Raw genomic sequence first — 14,578 nt, 5'->3', positions numbered from 1 at the left:
TCAAGCAAGATAGTGTCCATCTGCACAAATAGCAGAACTGAGCCACTGTCTTCACAGTTCTTGTCTCTATTTATGAAAGTCTGTAAACATTAAACAGAAAGCAGAGTACACAACTCACTGAATGATACGCATGTTAATACTGTCATAGTTTAAACTTTCCTTGAAATTACACTTTTATTAATGTAGGTATACCTGTAATGTATTTATGTTAATTTCAGTTAATTTTTTAAAATTTTAGTTAATTTCAGTATTCTAGGGATGGGAGTGAGGAGTTGTCAGTGTATGAGGACTAAATCCTTATATATTACCTTCAAAATTTGAAGTGCAGGAAATAAATAGGGACAAAATATATGAGTAAATCCAGTTTTAAAGTGTAGGTAGTATCTTTGGCACAAATCATAGAAGATTTTTCTGTATAGCAGGTACATGGATTGCCCTTGGCAAGTTTCATATGGAAGTTCCTCTTTTATTCTTAATCAATGAAAGATTCTCTTCCCTTTTTTAGTTCTCAAATTTAGGTATGGTTATTGAGTATTTAAAAATCTTTATAAGGACCTGGGTTAAAGTTATGAGATTTACAGTTCTGCATATTTCTTATGAGATTATTTTTAATTTTTATTTTAACAGGACATGAATATGTCAGAACATTTTCAGACGTGCTGTTTTGTGTTGTCTGCCTTTTGTGGCTTTGGTTTTGTTTTTTTTTTTAAACTTATTGTTAATAAATCTGCAGTACTGTGTCTTTAAAGCTAGGGAGTGTATTGCAGCATTTCTTCCAATAGGTTTGTTACAAGAAATTAAAAGGAATCCTAACGCTTTCCAGTTGAGGGTAAGTGAAACGTTCTTAGAAAATAAAAAAGACTCTGCAGGGTGAAAGAAGGGGAAAAAAAATCTCAGCTTCTTTTCCTTTAAAGCTCTTTGCCAGGAAATTATAATTTCAGAGTATTTTTGGGCGAAGAGCCCAACCTGAGAGGAAATGGTATGATAGAGCTGAAAAATAAGACTTTAATTTTGAAAAGTCTTCTATCCATTGTAGAGCATCTGTTTTCTTAGGTGGATTTCATCTCATTCTAGTGCCAATAATTAAGTAAACCCTCATAAATTTTAAGCAAATACTATATGAGATCATAAAATCACATCTATTTCACTATTAAAACAGTGGTACTCATGGCAAAACAATAAAAAGCCAGAGCTTTAGAGTCAGATAGACCTTGGTTCTCGTCTTAGTTCTGCCACTTACTCAGTGCTGTGGCGGGCAAGTTAGTTAACTTTTCTAGGTCTCCGTATACTCACTTGTAAAATGGAGGTGGTAATAGTACCTTTTCTGTGGGTTTTGTGAAGATTAAATGATTAGTAATTGTAAAGCATTTGTCTCTTAAGCCATTTTCTAAAGTGTATCAAAAATGTACACAATTATCTATCTATCTATCTATCTATCTATCTATCTATCACTGTCAACGTCTTTTGAGGAAACACATAGCTTTCCAAAGGATAAAAGGACGACTTTAACTTGGATACATATGTTCTAGTTGAGTTAAAAAAAAAATCAGTTGTGTTACTTTCGAGCTATCTAAGTATTTACAAGATGTCTGGCCTTTAAAAAGCAAAAGAGAGCAGAAAAAAAAAGATCCTTGAATTTTATTAGGTTGAGGTAAAATGTACTTCCTGGGCTTGAAGTAAAAAAGATTTTTGATTTTGTAGATTCAAGACAGAGTCGTTGTGTAACCTAGAAAATATTATTTAAGGCTAATGTTGAGACTCTTTGACATTGCTTGATAATGGAATGTTGAAGGACTAAAGGATGAAAACCTTTCATGTGTGCTAAAGTTGTTTTACTTTTATAACAGCAGTCAAGATGAAACTGCTAGGGCTGAAGCAGAGAACTTAATTTTATTTTTTAAGTTTATTTATTTATTTTGAGAGAGAACACAAGTGGGGAAGGGGCAGAGAGAGAGAATCCCAAGCACGCTCCACAATGCCAGCAAAGAGCCCAACTGAGGGCTCGAACCCATGAGATCGTGACCTGAGCTGAAGTCAGATGCCCAACTGACTGAGCCATCCAGGTGCCCTGAGAACTTAATTTTAAATGAGATATCACATGTAAGATGCAGCATGGTGCTTAGCATATCGCAATAATAACAGTATGACTGTTAATAAAAGTTATGACTTATTAAATAGCTACTGTCATTAGTAATAAGCTACCATGTTTAGTGTGATCACTAAAACATAGGGAAATTTGCCATAAAAGAAAAACGCATTGAAAACTACAGAGCTGAAATGAGGTAGAAGGTCCTTTAAGAGGAAGGAATCTCTGTTCTTGGAGAGTTGAAAGTTCTTTTCTTCTGCTGGATTTGCGCTCTGGCCAGATCCTCCTCTCCATGATTAGTTTCCCAAGAGATCTAGAAGGCATATTCTAATTATTCTTGACTGGGGAGCTAGATCTAGCAATGTGGAAAGTCTTCCTTTTTGTCTCTTTTTAAAGGTCTTTGGCCAGGAGTGCCTGGGTGACTCAATCAGTTGAGCATCTGACTCTTGATTTCAGTTCAGGTCATGATCTCATGGTTGTGAGATCGAGCTTCACATCGGGTTCTGTGCTGGGCCTGGAGCCTGTTTGGGATCGTTGGTCTCCTTCCTCTCTGCCCCTCCCCCCACTCAGGACAAAAAAAAAAAAAAAAAAAAAAAGGTCTTTGGCCAAAACAAACATTCCAAGTAAAAACTGGAGAAAGGACTTGAACGGACATTTTTCCAAAGAAGATATACAAATGGACGATAAACCTGTGAAAAAACCTCAACATCACTAATTAGGGAAATGCAAATCAAAACTACAATGAAATAACTTCAGACTGTTTAGGATGACTATTTTATACGTATATAAATTTCCAGATTTATACATACAACATATATACACATACATGTATGTACATATATATGTATATATATCCATATCCAGAATATAGTGTTGTCTCAGCTTCTTTTCATTTAAAGCCAGAAAATAAATGTTGTCTAGGATGTGTAGCAATTGGACTCCTTGTACATTGGAATGTAAAATAGTACAGTCACTGTGGAAAACAGTATGATGGTTTCTTAATAAATTAAACATACAATTACCATATGATTCAGCAATTCCACTTCTAGGTAGGTATCCAAAAGAATTGAAGGCAGGGACTCAGAGATACCTGTACAGCAGAGTTTATTTTCGGCGTTATTCACGATAGCTAATAGGTAGAAGCAGCCCAAATGTCCAGTAATAGATGAGTGGATAAGCAAAACGTGGTATATACATTCTGGTATATTTTTCAGCCTTAAAAGGAATGAAATTATAATACATGCTGCATACAACATGGGTGAATCTTAAAAACATGACGAGTGAGAGAAGCCAGACACAGGACATGTGCCATACGATTCCACTTACATATGAGGTATTTAGAGTAGTCAAATTCATAGAGACAGGAAGTAATATGGTGGTTGCTAGGGACTAAAGGAGGGGAATATGGGAAGTTGTTGAATGGATGAAGAGTTTTAGTTTGGGATAATGAAAAGTCCCGGCGATGGATAGTGGTGATGGTTGCACAACAGTGTGAATGTACTCATTGCCACCTAATTGTACACTTAAAAATAGTTAAAATCGTAAATTTTATGTTATGTATATTTTACCACAACTAAAAAACAAGACAAAACAAAAAACCTTTAGCTAATCATAAGCAGCTGGCTGTGCCTTCTCTCTTCTGAAGTTTATTTAAGTCTCTTCAAAGCCAAAGAGACGTCCTTAGCAGAAGTTACCACCTGTGTACAAACTTGTAAACTGCTGCTGCAAAGCTGGAAGCAGAGAAAAGAAAGGAAGAGGATTAAATATAGTCGTTTTGCGTTTTTTTCCCCCTGCTTTGAGCCTTTTATGATGGGCCTGTTTCTTGCATGAAGTGAGTTTAGTGTTAAAAGACTTTTCAGAAAAAGCTGTAACTTCTGACTGGCTTCCGAGCCTCAGTGTCCTAAATTTACACTGTTTCTGTCCTACCCTCATATTTTCACATAATTTTATGCAGATGATTTCATCTACTTTGTAGATAAGGTTGGGATTCTGTGACTGGCAGGAAGAAGGAAGAAGAACCACCTTAGGTATTTTCATCTTAATTTCATTTGATTGTTGTTCTTACATAATTTTTGCTCCTGTTACAGAAGGGCAGTTTCTTCTCTTCCCCTCTTTCATCTAACCTTCGAACATGTCCCTTCTTACACTTTTATAACTTTACTCTTATAATCATGTTTTTGTTCCCCAATTCTAGAATCTTTAAAAATCTCTATTTGTAAGGCTTCATTCACTTGAAACATGCTTAGGCCTTGTCTATCTAATAAAACTTCTTTAAGGTTACAGGTTTTCAGACATTGCTTGGTTGGATCGGAAACCACTTTTTTTCCCCTGTTCGTATCCCTCTCATATCTCTGTTTCTTAAAGCTTTCTCTTTCTCCAACTTTCTGCTTTTCCTGTTGCTTCTTTTTCTCTGTTTTATGTGTTCTTCTTTCAAGTTCATAATTGACATAGACCTTGCATTTTCTGTTTTCTATCTTCCTCCTCTTTTTTTTTTTATGTAGTTATTTCCTTGGTGAGTTTATCCACTCTTGTGGCTTCAACTTTGATCAAAATGATCCACAAATACACACTTTTGAGACTCAGACTTTTGTGCTCAGTCTTATTCAGTCTTTTCAGTCTATTACATAACATTGGACTACTCTGCTGTCTCCTGAAAAGCAGTATGTCTAAAACAAAGTCCTGTCTTCTATCTAACCTCTGTTGATTAGTGATGTGACTCTTTTGCCACTTTGCATTTGGTGTGTGTGTCTTCTTTCTGCTTGGTTTCCTACATTAGTTACTTTGTTACTTAGGTCCTTTAAGACCACAAGGAAGAGAGATACACAGATTATCTTCAGTAATAGAATTTTATTGCAAACATACTCAGGAAATGTGCACGGTGTGGCATGGGAAGCTGCCTAGTCAACTGCTTTTCCATGTGATCTTCAGTATCTCTAATACTGGCTTGTGGAATAGGCTCTATTAATAAAGGGAATAGCAGCTTAGAGTCTCTTGGAAGAATGAAATGAGTTCCTGTGACCTTTGTCATCTTTGTTCATGTAACATTTACACTTTCTGTAATCTAAGGTTTAATTGGGCCATCTTGCAACCATGAAATTTGGAACGTCCCTAACGGCCTGAATTTCAGCCCTTGTATGGTTGCTTTGGCTTCTGGATCAACTTCTAGATATATGTACTTTTTTTTTTTAAGTTTATTTATTTATTTTGAGAGAGAGAGAGTGAGAGTGAGTGGGCGCACAGAAGCAACAGAGGGGCAGAGAGAGAGAAAAAGAGAGAGAGAGAGAGAGAGAGAGAGAGAGAGAGGATGAGAGAGAGAATCCCAAGCGGGCTCCACACTGACAGTGCTTACTGACAGCCCACCAACGTGAGGCTTGAACTCCCGAACCACGAGATGGCGACCTGAGCAGAAATCAAGAGTCAGTCGCTTAACTGACTGAGCCACCCAGGCTCAGTATGTACTTTTTATTGCTGGGATAGTAAAGATGATTTACTTTACATGCTGCTGAAGTGAGCACATAGTAAAGCTGATTTGATTTGAAGTAGCATGTGTTGAACCATAACAATTGATACAGGAACATAGGTTTTTCTCTATAAGCGTGCTGTGTGAGTGACAGGCGTTTTGAAGTTCCGTAAGGTTTATAGTAGCAGATTTTGGGTTTATTTATTTATTTATTTTTATTAAAAAAAATTTTTTTTTAATGCTTCTTGAATTTTAAGAGAGATACATAGAGGGTGAGCAGGGGAGGGGCAGAGAGAGAGGGAGACACAGAATCCAAAGAGGCTTCAGGCTCTGAGCTGACAGCACAGAGCCCGACACAGGGCTCAGACTCCCAAACTGTGAGATCATGACCTGAGCCAAAGTGGTTGCTTAACCAGCTGAGCCACTCAGGCACTCCTATTCATTTATTTATTGAACCAAAGTTTATTAAACAGTAGGATGTGAGATTCTGTTTTAAGGACTTACTGGAGATATGAAGCTAGATGAGACATGATCCCTATCTTCATGGAGTTCCCATTTTAGCTCTTTAGTAATAAGCTCATACAATAAATAAATAGTAAAGGGAATAATGACTCAGTGTACTAAGTGCTCTGGGACCATAGTTACCAGTGGGATTAGTTCTCTGTGTTTCGGTGGGTAGGGATGGTGGTAGAGGAGTTTGCTATCTCTGCAAACTTCCCAGAGAAGACTTTTGAGTATATCTTTAACAAAGTGGTTAACTGACAGGCAGAGAAAAGGGGGAAGATCACGTAAGAGAGAATGGACATAGGAAGGGTATGACCTTTATATCTTGCATCATGTACAAATAACTATACAGTATCTGAATTTCTCTTGAATTTGTTCTGTCCTGTCATTTCCACTGTTAACTTTTAAGCCCAGATCCTTGTCACCACACTTCTGTATTGCAAGAAACAAAACCATCCCTTAGTTTTAAAGCTTTTTTAGTTCTTTTCTCCATTATGGAATTTGGCTTGTAGGACATTTAGAAGAATGGGAAGAAATCTCTGGAAGAAGACTATGTTGTTTATCTTACACAATTAGCAGTATTCCACCGTTGCCATAATCACCATAATGTACTTCAGAATTTCATCTCTTTGGCTCCTCTGTACCAAATTTCCTAAACCGTAATTTAAATTGCTATTTACCTAGATCATCTATCATCTCATATAATATGATATGGTGATTTGGAATCTAAGAAGCACAAAACAAGCTAAAAGTTTATCTGTTTAATCTCTTGAGTGCGTAGTATATAGCATTGGGAGAAACAAACTGCTAAATCCTTTCTAGCAGATCATAGTTTAGTGGCTGTACTAGTGCGTCTTAGAGTAGAAATGACAAGTTGATTTGAAGGTGAGAAATTCCTGGGAACACTTACAAAAGAATATCCCCTTTAAAAAATGAGATTGATATATGGTACTTGATGTAGTAATAGATGGAAATTAACGAGCATGCTTTGGTATTTGCTAGCTTCCTAATGGGAAGAGGCTCTGTGCTGTATTGTGGACAGACATTGGTCTGATTTTGTTTTGCTGTTTATTAACCTAGTAACTGGGGAGGTTACTTAACACCTAGTTTTCTTACTTATAAACTGAGAATATTTTAGTAACTACCATAGAGATTGTTACAGAGATTAAATGAGAAAATGCTTGTTAAGCACTCAGCACAGGGCCAATAAAAACCCTAATAAATGTTAACTACCTGTATTATTCTCTTTCATTTAGCTCTTATGTATCTGTCTTTCATACTATCTTAGGAGCTCTGAGTTGTCAAAGGCTTTATCTTAATTTTCTTTGTATTATCCCAGCATGTAGTTTATTGTCTACAAATTCAGTAAGTGTATATTAAGTGAATATAAATGGATGGATTTTTTAAATCTAGTTTTATCTGTTTTTTTGTACCCAGGTTGAAGATTCATTTTAGAACATTTAGTTCTTGTAAAGATTGTATTTCCTAAGCGGTTGCAAAATTCACTCACAAGAATAAGACTGATTAACAGATATTGTTTTTAGTAGTTCTTATTGTCTAGGTCAGTTTATTAATTCAGCCTATAGAAGAGGCCTTTCTTTTCAGTGTATAAAATGACTTTATGAAATGCATTTCATGAAACAGTGAGTCATGTGGAAAAATTTTAGTTTTTTTACAAGATACAATTTTTTAAGGTTTCTCCCAATTACGTAAAAAAAAAAAAAAATGAATGTTTATTTTAGAAACCTTATGAAACAAAAGCATAGAGGAGAGCCACTTCCCAAAATCAAACCTTGTTGCTTGGAATCCTAAAATATTTACATGCAAATATTTGAATTCCTATTATGTCCTAGGCAGTTTTTAGTGCTGGGGATATAGCCGTGAACAGAACAGAGTCTGCTGTAGTTTGGTGCCAGTATGTGTGTGTGTGTCTGCACATATGCAGGTACATCTGCATTTATTATTATTTTTTTTAACGTTTATTTATTTTTGAGACAGAGAGAGAGAGCATGAACGGGGGAGGGTCAGAGAGAGAGGGAGACACAGAATCCAAAACAGGCTCCAGGCTCTGAGCGGTCAGCACAGAGCCTGACGCGGAGCTCGAACTCACGGACCCGCGAGATCATGACCTGAGCCGAAATCGCCCGCTTAACCCGACTGAGCCACCCAGGCGCCCCAAGGTACATCTGCATTTAAAAGAAAACCTGAAAATGATTTAATTATGTGCGCATTAGGTTGTGTTCTGCCCTTTTTTCTTTTAGCAATATTGCTCACTTGTTTCATGTCAGTGAGTTTTCTACAGCGTGATATTTAGTGGCTACTTGATAATCTCATGAAGAGATATTCCTTAATTAATATAGGTTGAGACATTTAATTTACTTCTAAATTTTGGCATAATTTACAACAAATACACACTTTTTGTTTCCATTTATCTAAGATCAATCGCAGTTGATTTACTTCTTACCATTTACTCTTGAAACATAGTTTTGTACAGAAGAGAGAGTAAACCTCTGTGTTCCCGTCACTCAGTTTGAACATTTTTTAACATCTGGCCAATCTTGCATAATTTATATTTCCGTACACACACCCTACCCTTTAATAATTTGAAATAATCTCAGGTATCATATCATAGCATTCTTAACTATTTCACTATGCATCTCTAAAAGATAAGAATATTAAACAATATATCACCATAATACCATTATCTGAGGTGTAATTTTAATTGTACCTTATTCTTGAAATGATAAAATATTGAGGGGAATTTGTAGAAAACTGAGACTAGTCTATCTAGAATGATTCCCCCACCCTCCCATTGAAGGTGTAGAAAACTTTGTATTGGGATCTTGGAAAAAATATTAACAGAAATTCTTACATTGAACAGGAAACACAAAAGTGAGATAAATAAGCTTATGGATGGGGGCAAGGTTGAAATGGGCATATAAATACTCGGTTACTGGAGAAATTGGTTATAGCTAAAAAAAAGAGGAATTCTAATGTTTGAAAACACTGTGAGAGAAGACTCTTTTTCTTCATGGTATTAGCAATGTCAGTATAATAGATGATGTTTTCTCTTGCTTTATGAGATGGAAAGTCAAGTGGCAGGAAAGCCAGATTATATTAGCCACTTACTTGCTTTTTGTTTTTTTAAACTAAAACACTTGACAATTTTATTTTCACATTTCATAATACAAATGAAAATTGCTTTTTTTTTTTTTTTGGTCCCTCTGCTCCCCTATGAAAACTATTCTCTCTTTGATAGGAAGGGGGAGCAAGCCTTCCCTGTCATGCTGCTAGAAAACACCCAGAATCACAGCACCATGATCTCTTGGTGAAGTAGAACAAGTGATATAAGATGGGTATAAAGAGGTTCCTGTCTCTCCTTACCTGTCTGCTTGAGTCATTCCTGGCTGAGTGGGCACCATGATGGGATGGTGGGAAGTCATCAGCGGGGGCCCAGGCGTCACTGGCACGTGGCCTCTGGTGCGCCGCCTCATTCCAGGAGGTCCCGCTGGCATTGTCCCAGGAGGAAGAGGGCCCATCATTGGCATCATGGGAGGGCCCCCATGTGGGGTGAGGAGGGCCCAGGAGACTGTGGGATCACTGCCCCTGCAGGAGGAGGAACAGAGAATGGAGTAGGAGCTATCCTCCCTTGTTGAAATACATGGTTGTTTTCTCGATCAGGTTCTGAACCTGCTCTTCTATCCATTCCTGATAGCAGTCTCTCACATTCTCTTTGTGTTTCTTACTGCTGCGGTGCGTCTTTTTCTCAGATGGAGATTTGTGGGTGAGGTATGTGTTGCAGCGGTCACAATAAAACTTAGGTCTGTTACTTTGCAGCCTGGTGGCCGCTCCGTCCCACACCACCTGGAAAGGACTGCCACTTACTTGTTTTAAAAAGACAATTCTGGGATATGTCTGCTTAAGTGTGCAATAAACCCTATGTATCACATTCCATGAGAGAAATATCTTGTGGGTGATTTGTTTTTCACAGAATTCCCTAGCACCTGGGAGGGCGTATGTTCTAAAGACACTCATTAAGAATTTTTTTGGATATCTGATTACATACATGTAATTATAATGAAATTCTGAGGTGTTAAAAACCACATGTCAAGTATAGAGGAAATTACACTCATGATGTTGTGTTTACCGAGGCAATAAAATAGGAAAATGTGTTTATGTGTGTGTGTGTATATATATTTTAATTTTTTTTTAATGTTTATTTTTGAGAGACAGAGAGAGACAGAGCTTGAGCAGGGGAGGGGCAGAGAGAGAGGGAGATAGAGAATCTGAAGCAGGCTCCAGGCTCCGTGTCGTTAGCACAGAGCCTGACGTGGGGCTCGAACCCACAAACTGTGAGATCATGACCTGAGCCAAAGTTGGATGCTCAACCACCTGGGCCACCCAGGCACCCCAATGTGTATATATATTTTAAATTGGCTTTTAATTATGAGTTTTTTTAAAGTAGGCTTCACCCTAGGTGTGAGGCTTGAACTCATGACCCTGGGTGACTGAGCCACCCAGCCGACCCTCAGTATGAGTTTTTTAAGCTGTAAGGGTTTTCAAAGCAGACAATATAAAAGTTATTTAAAATTAAACCATAATTGAAATGATTCGTTTTCATTTAAAACACCAGAAAGGGAAAGAGGAAATGAAGACAAACGACTTAAACCAGGAATTGTTTATGAAAATAAATCATGTGTTTTCACTTGACAGACACCCTAGAGACCATCTTTTTGCTTAAGTTACATTAGTGGCATTTCACTTATTCAACATGTTGAGAAAATGAGACCTGTGGACTAATAGAAAATTCTCATTGAGTTAATCAAATTACTGGATACATTTTTAGAGGACCTATGACTTGTTTGTTTAAAGTGAGCCAGATTATGAGCCTGCTTTGAAGAAAACTTTCATAACTTCTGAAGAAGTATGTAGTGGTTAGATTACCTTTTGGTTTAGTATTAAAGAGATTTGTTAGTATAAGGCTGTCTCCCTCACTATATCATGTGCATGGCTCACTTGAGCTACTGATGCTTGCTTAGCCATGAAGGACACGAAGCACCCTTGCTTTCTGAGGTATAATAGTGAATATTTTGAAAATTTAAGAGACTGACTTCTCTTTCTGGTAGGGATATAGTCTTTGGTTCATGGTATCTACTTTGCTCTTTTCCCCTGCTCATTAGCCCCTTCCTATTTTTCTTTGTTTCTTACCTGGTCCATATCTTCAGCTGTTCTTTTGCCCCTATCTTTAACTCCTTTGTCTCATTGTTCTTATGTGGCATGTGTCTGGCACAATGTCAGATTTCGCTGTTTGCTTTCTCCTTGCCTGCTTTAAGACCTGTGAGCAATGGGGCGTCTGGGTGGCTCAGTTGGTTAAGTGTCCGACTTTGGCTCAGGTCATGATCTCACAGTTCGTGAGTTCGAACCCCACATCAGGCTGTCTGCTGTCAGTACAGAGCTCGCTTCGGATCCTGTCTCTCTCTCTCTGCCCCTCCCCTGCTCACGCACTCTCTCTCTCTCTCAAAAAAAAAAAAAAAAAAAAAAAAAAAAAAGACTTGTGAGCAGTGCTGAAGAAAATATGAAACTTCGAAGATTGCCATTTTAAATTGATGGTCTCTAACAAGGCCTCAGCAAGGCCTCAACAAGGCCTGTAGTGCTATCTAGTAATCCTATTAAACTTCATGAGATTTTTTTGTTTTGTTTTGGTTCTCCACTCTGGCTATTTCAAATATAGTTTTATATTCTCAAATCTCAGACTTTAACTTCCTCACTCACAGCAGATGAATATCCCTCTGACTTCCTAAAGCAAATAGAAGTCAGTATATGAGAACTCCCTTAACTTTCTACCATTTACTGTTTAAGTCTGCCTATCATATCCTCCTATTATGAGAGAGGTGTCTGCAGCCCTTTGAGGTTAAAGCAGTCCCATCCACATGTGCTTTCCATCTCATTCTTCCACCCTTTTCAGGGACGTGCTTTAGTAGTTATGTCTTGTTCTCACTTGTATTTTCAATTTTCCTTTATTTTACTAATTCATTCAAAATATCATTTACCCTTTTTCAAGCATTTCTAATGGTTTTTGTTTGTTTGTTTGGCTTTATGTTCCTTCTCAAACTCATGTCTCCAGTCACTTATCCTTTCCAGAAACTTCCAAGTGGACTGCGATCCATAATTGTTGTCTCTACCTCTTCACTTTATTCTGTTGTCTCAAAACATTGCAGTTTGGTTTCTGCCTTTACCACTCCACTAAATTGCTCTTGCTGTAATCACGAATAATTTCCTTACAACTTTTTTGGGTAAATGTTATAGAGATATAATTTGCATAGAATAAGGTTCACTCTTTTAGTTTGGCTTTTTTTTGGTTCAGCAATAGTCATTTTGAGATTTGTTCAAGATCTTGAATGTAGTAGTTTGTTAGGTTTTATTATTATTATTATTATTATTATTACTATTATTATGAGTATTATTCCAGTGTATGGATTTACCATAGTTTGTTTATTCATCTGCTAATTGATGGACATTTGGAATTTTTTTTAAAGTAGGTTTTATGCCCTGCTTGGAGCCCAGTGTGGGGCTTGAACTCACGACCCTGAGATCAAGACCTGAGCTGAGATCAAGAGTTAGGACACTTAACCGACTGAGCCACTCAGGGACCTCTGGAATTTTTTTTTCTTCCAGTTTTTGATTTTGAATAAGGCCGCTATGAGTTTTTGTGTACAAGTCTTTGGTGGACATAGGTTCTTAAATACCTAGGAATAGAATTGCTGGTTTGTATAAGTGTGTGCCTAAAAGTTTATAACAACTGCTAACCTGTTTTTTGAATTGACTAATTTTTCATTTCCAATATCAATGTATGAGAGAGATCCTCTTGTTCCATATCCTTATTAATACTTGTTATTGTCTTTATAATTTTAGCCCTTTTTGTGGGTGGTATTATTTTATTGTAGTTTTATTTTTCATTTCCCTCATGACGCAATGTGCTTATTAGCCATTTGTATATTTTTTGTGAAATGTTTGCATGTATTTTTTGCCATTTTTATCTTTGGGTTTTTGTTGTACTATTGATAAAAATTCTTTATATATTAGAGTACAATTCCTGTATCACATTTTTTTTCCCCCAGAGCCACTTCTACTAGGTAATTTTATATCAGTGTTTGCATGTGTGTGTTTGTGTCTTGGATTCAAGTGAAAGTAGTACATCACCCCCAAAAGCAAGGAAAGCGACCCTTCGTCAAAAGATGAAATAGTCAGCCAAACCAAAATCAGAGATGATCCAGATGTTGGAACTGTCATACAGGGACTTTGAAATTACAGTGATTGCTATGTTAAAAGTATCTGGTGAAAGGTGGACAACACCAGTGAAGAGTCAGGAGAATTCACCAGAGCAATGGAAATTATTGGGGAAAAAAAGGTAAATAAAGATACGAGAAATAAAAGACACGAAATAAAGAACTTAAATTGGTTGATGGTATTGTTTGTCTTGTATATCCTTACTGATATTTTGTAAACTTATTGTGTAAATTACTGAGAGAGGAGTGTCAAAATCTCCAGTGATTATTATTTTGGATTTGTACTTTTCTCCTTTCAATTCTTTCAGTTTTTGTTCCATGGTTTTATAGCTATGTTTTAGGGTGCTTACATGTGTAGGGTTCTGTCTTCTTGATAAATTGATCCTTTTGTCATTATGAAATATCCTTCTTTATCTCTGGTGGCATTAATTTCTCTGCAGTCTTCTTTGCCTGATATTAATACAGCCACTTTAGCTTTGTTTTGATTAGTTTCTCATGGTATGTATTTTCCCTCCTTTTATTTAATGTCTTTGTGTGAGTTTTTTTGTAGATAGGATGTAGTTGGATCTTGCCTTTTTAATCCAGTCTCACAATCTCTCTTTTAATTGAGTGATTTGACTCCATATATATTTAATGTAACTAACCAATAGAATTTTGTTAACTGCATTTTTCTCCAGTTTTTTTTCTTAATACTTGCTCAAGGGATTATAGTATGTGTCCTTATTATAACCAATTTTGGGTTGACTTAATTCTGGTAAAATATAGCAAGTTTTCTTCAATATAGCTCCATTTCTTTTCCCTTTGTTTTATTATGTGTAGTGTGTGTGTGTGTGTGTGTGTGTATAATACCTCAGAATGTTACTTCAGTGATACAATACTATAATTATTGATTCAAACAGTCTTTTGTTTTTTAAGATAAATTGATCTTTTATGTTTATGCAAATATTTACCATTTCCTTTAATCCAGAAGTTCTTTTATTATTTCTTGTAGAGAAGCTCTCCTAGCAAGAGATTCTTTCAGTTTTTGTTTATCTGGGGATGTCCTTATTTCCCCTTCATTTTTGGAAGAGGAATTTGTTGGATTTAGAATTTTTTCAGCACTCTGAGTGTTTCCTTTCACTGTATTCTGACTGGCATGGTTTCTGATGAGAAGTCAGCTGTTACTCATATTCTTCTTGTTCTGCTGTTCATGATGAGTCATTTTCAGTTGTCTTTTGGCAGTTTGACTACGGTGTGTCTAGC

At 36.6% G+C, this 14,578-nt stretch overlaps 1 pseudogene; it reads right to left on the bottom strand.

Moving 5' to 3' along the window:
* Nucleotides 1–3,706: 3,706 nt before the first annotated feature.
* LOC125917073 (U1 small nuclear ribonucleoprotein C-like) lies at nt 3,707–10,085 on the bottom strand (annotated as a pseudogene).
* Nucleotides 10,086–14,578: the final 4,493 nt, after the last annotated feature.

This window comes from Panthera uncia, unplaced genomic scaffold (assembly GCF_023721935.1).
Source record: "Panthera uncia isolate 11264 unplaced genomic scaffold, Puncia_PCG_1.0 HiC_scaffold_1454, whole genome shotgun sequence".
NCBI classification, from domain to species: Eukaryota; Metazoa; Chordata; class Mammalia; order Carnivora; family Felidae; genus Panthera; species Panthera uncia.
This window is presented reverse-complemented; position numbering and strand designations above follow the sequence as displayed.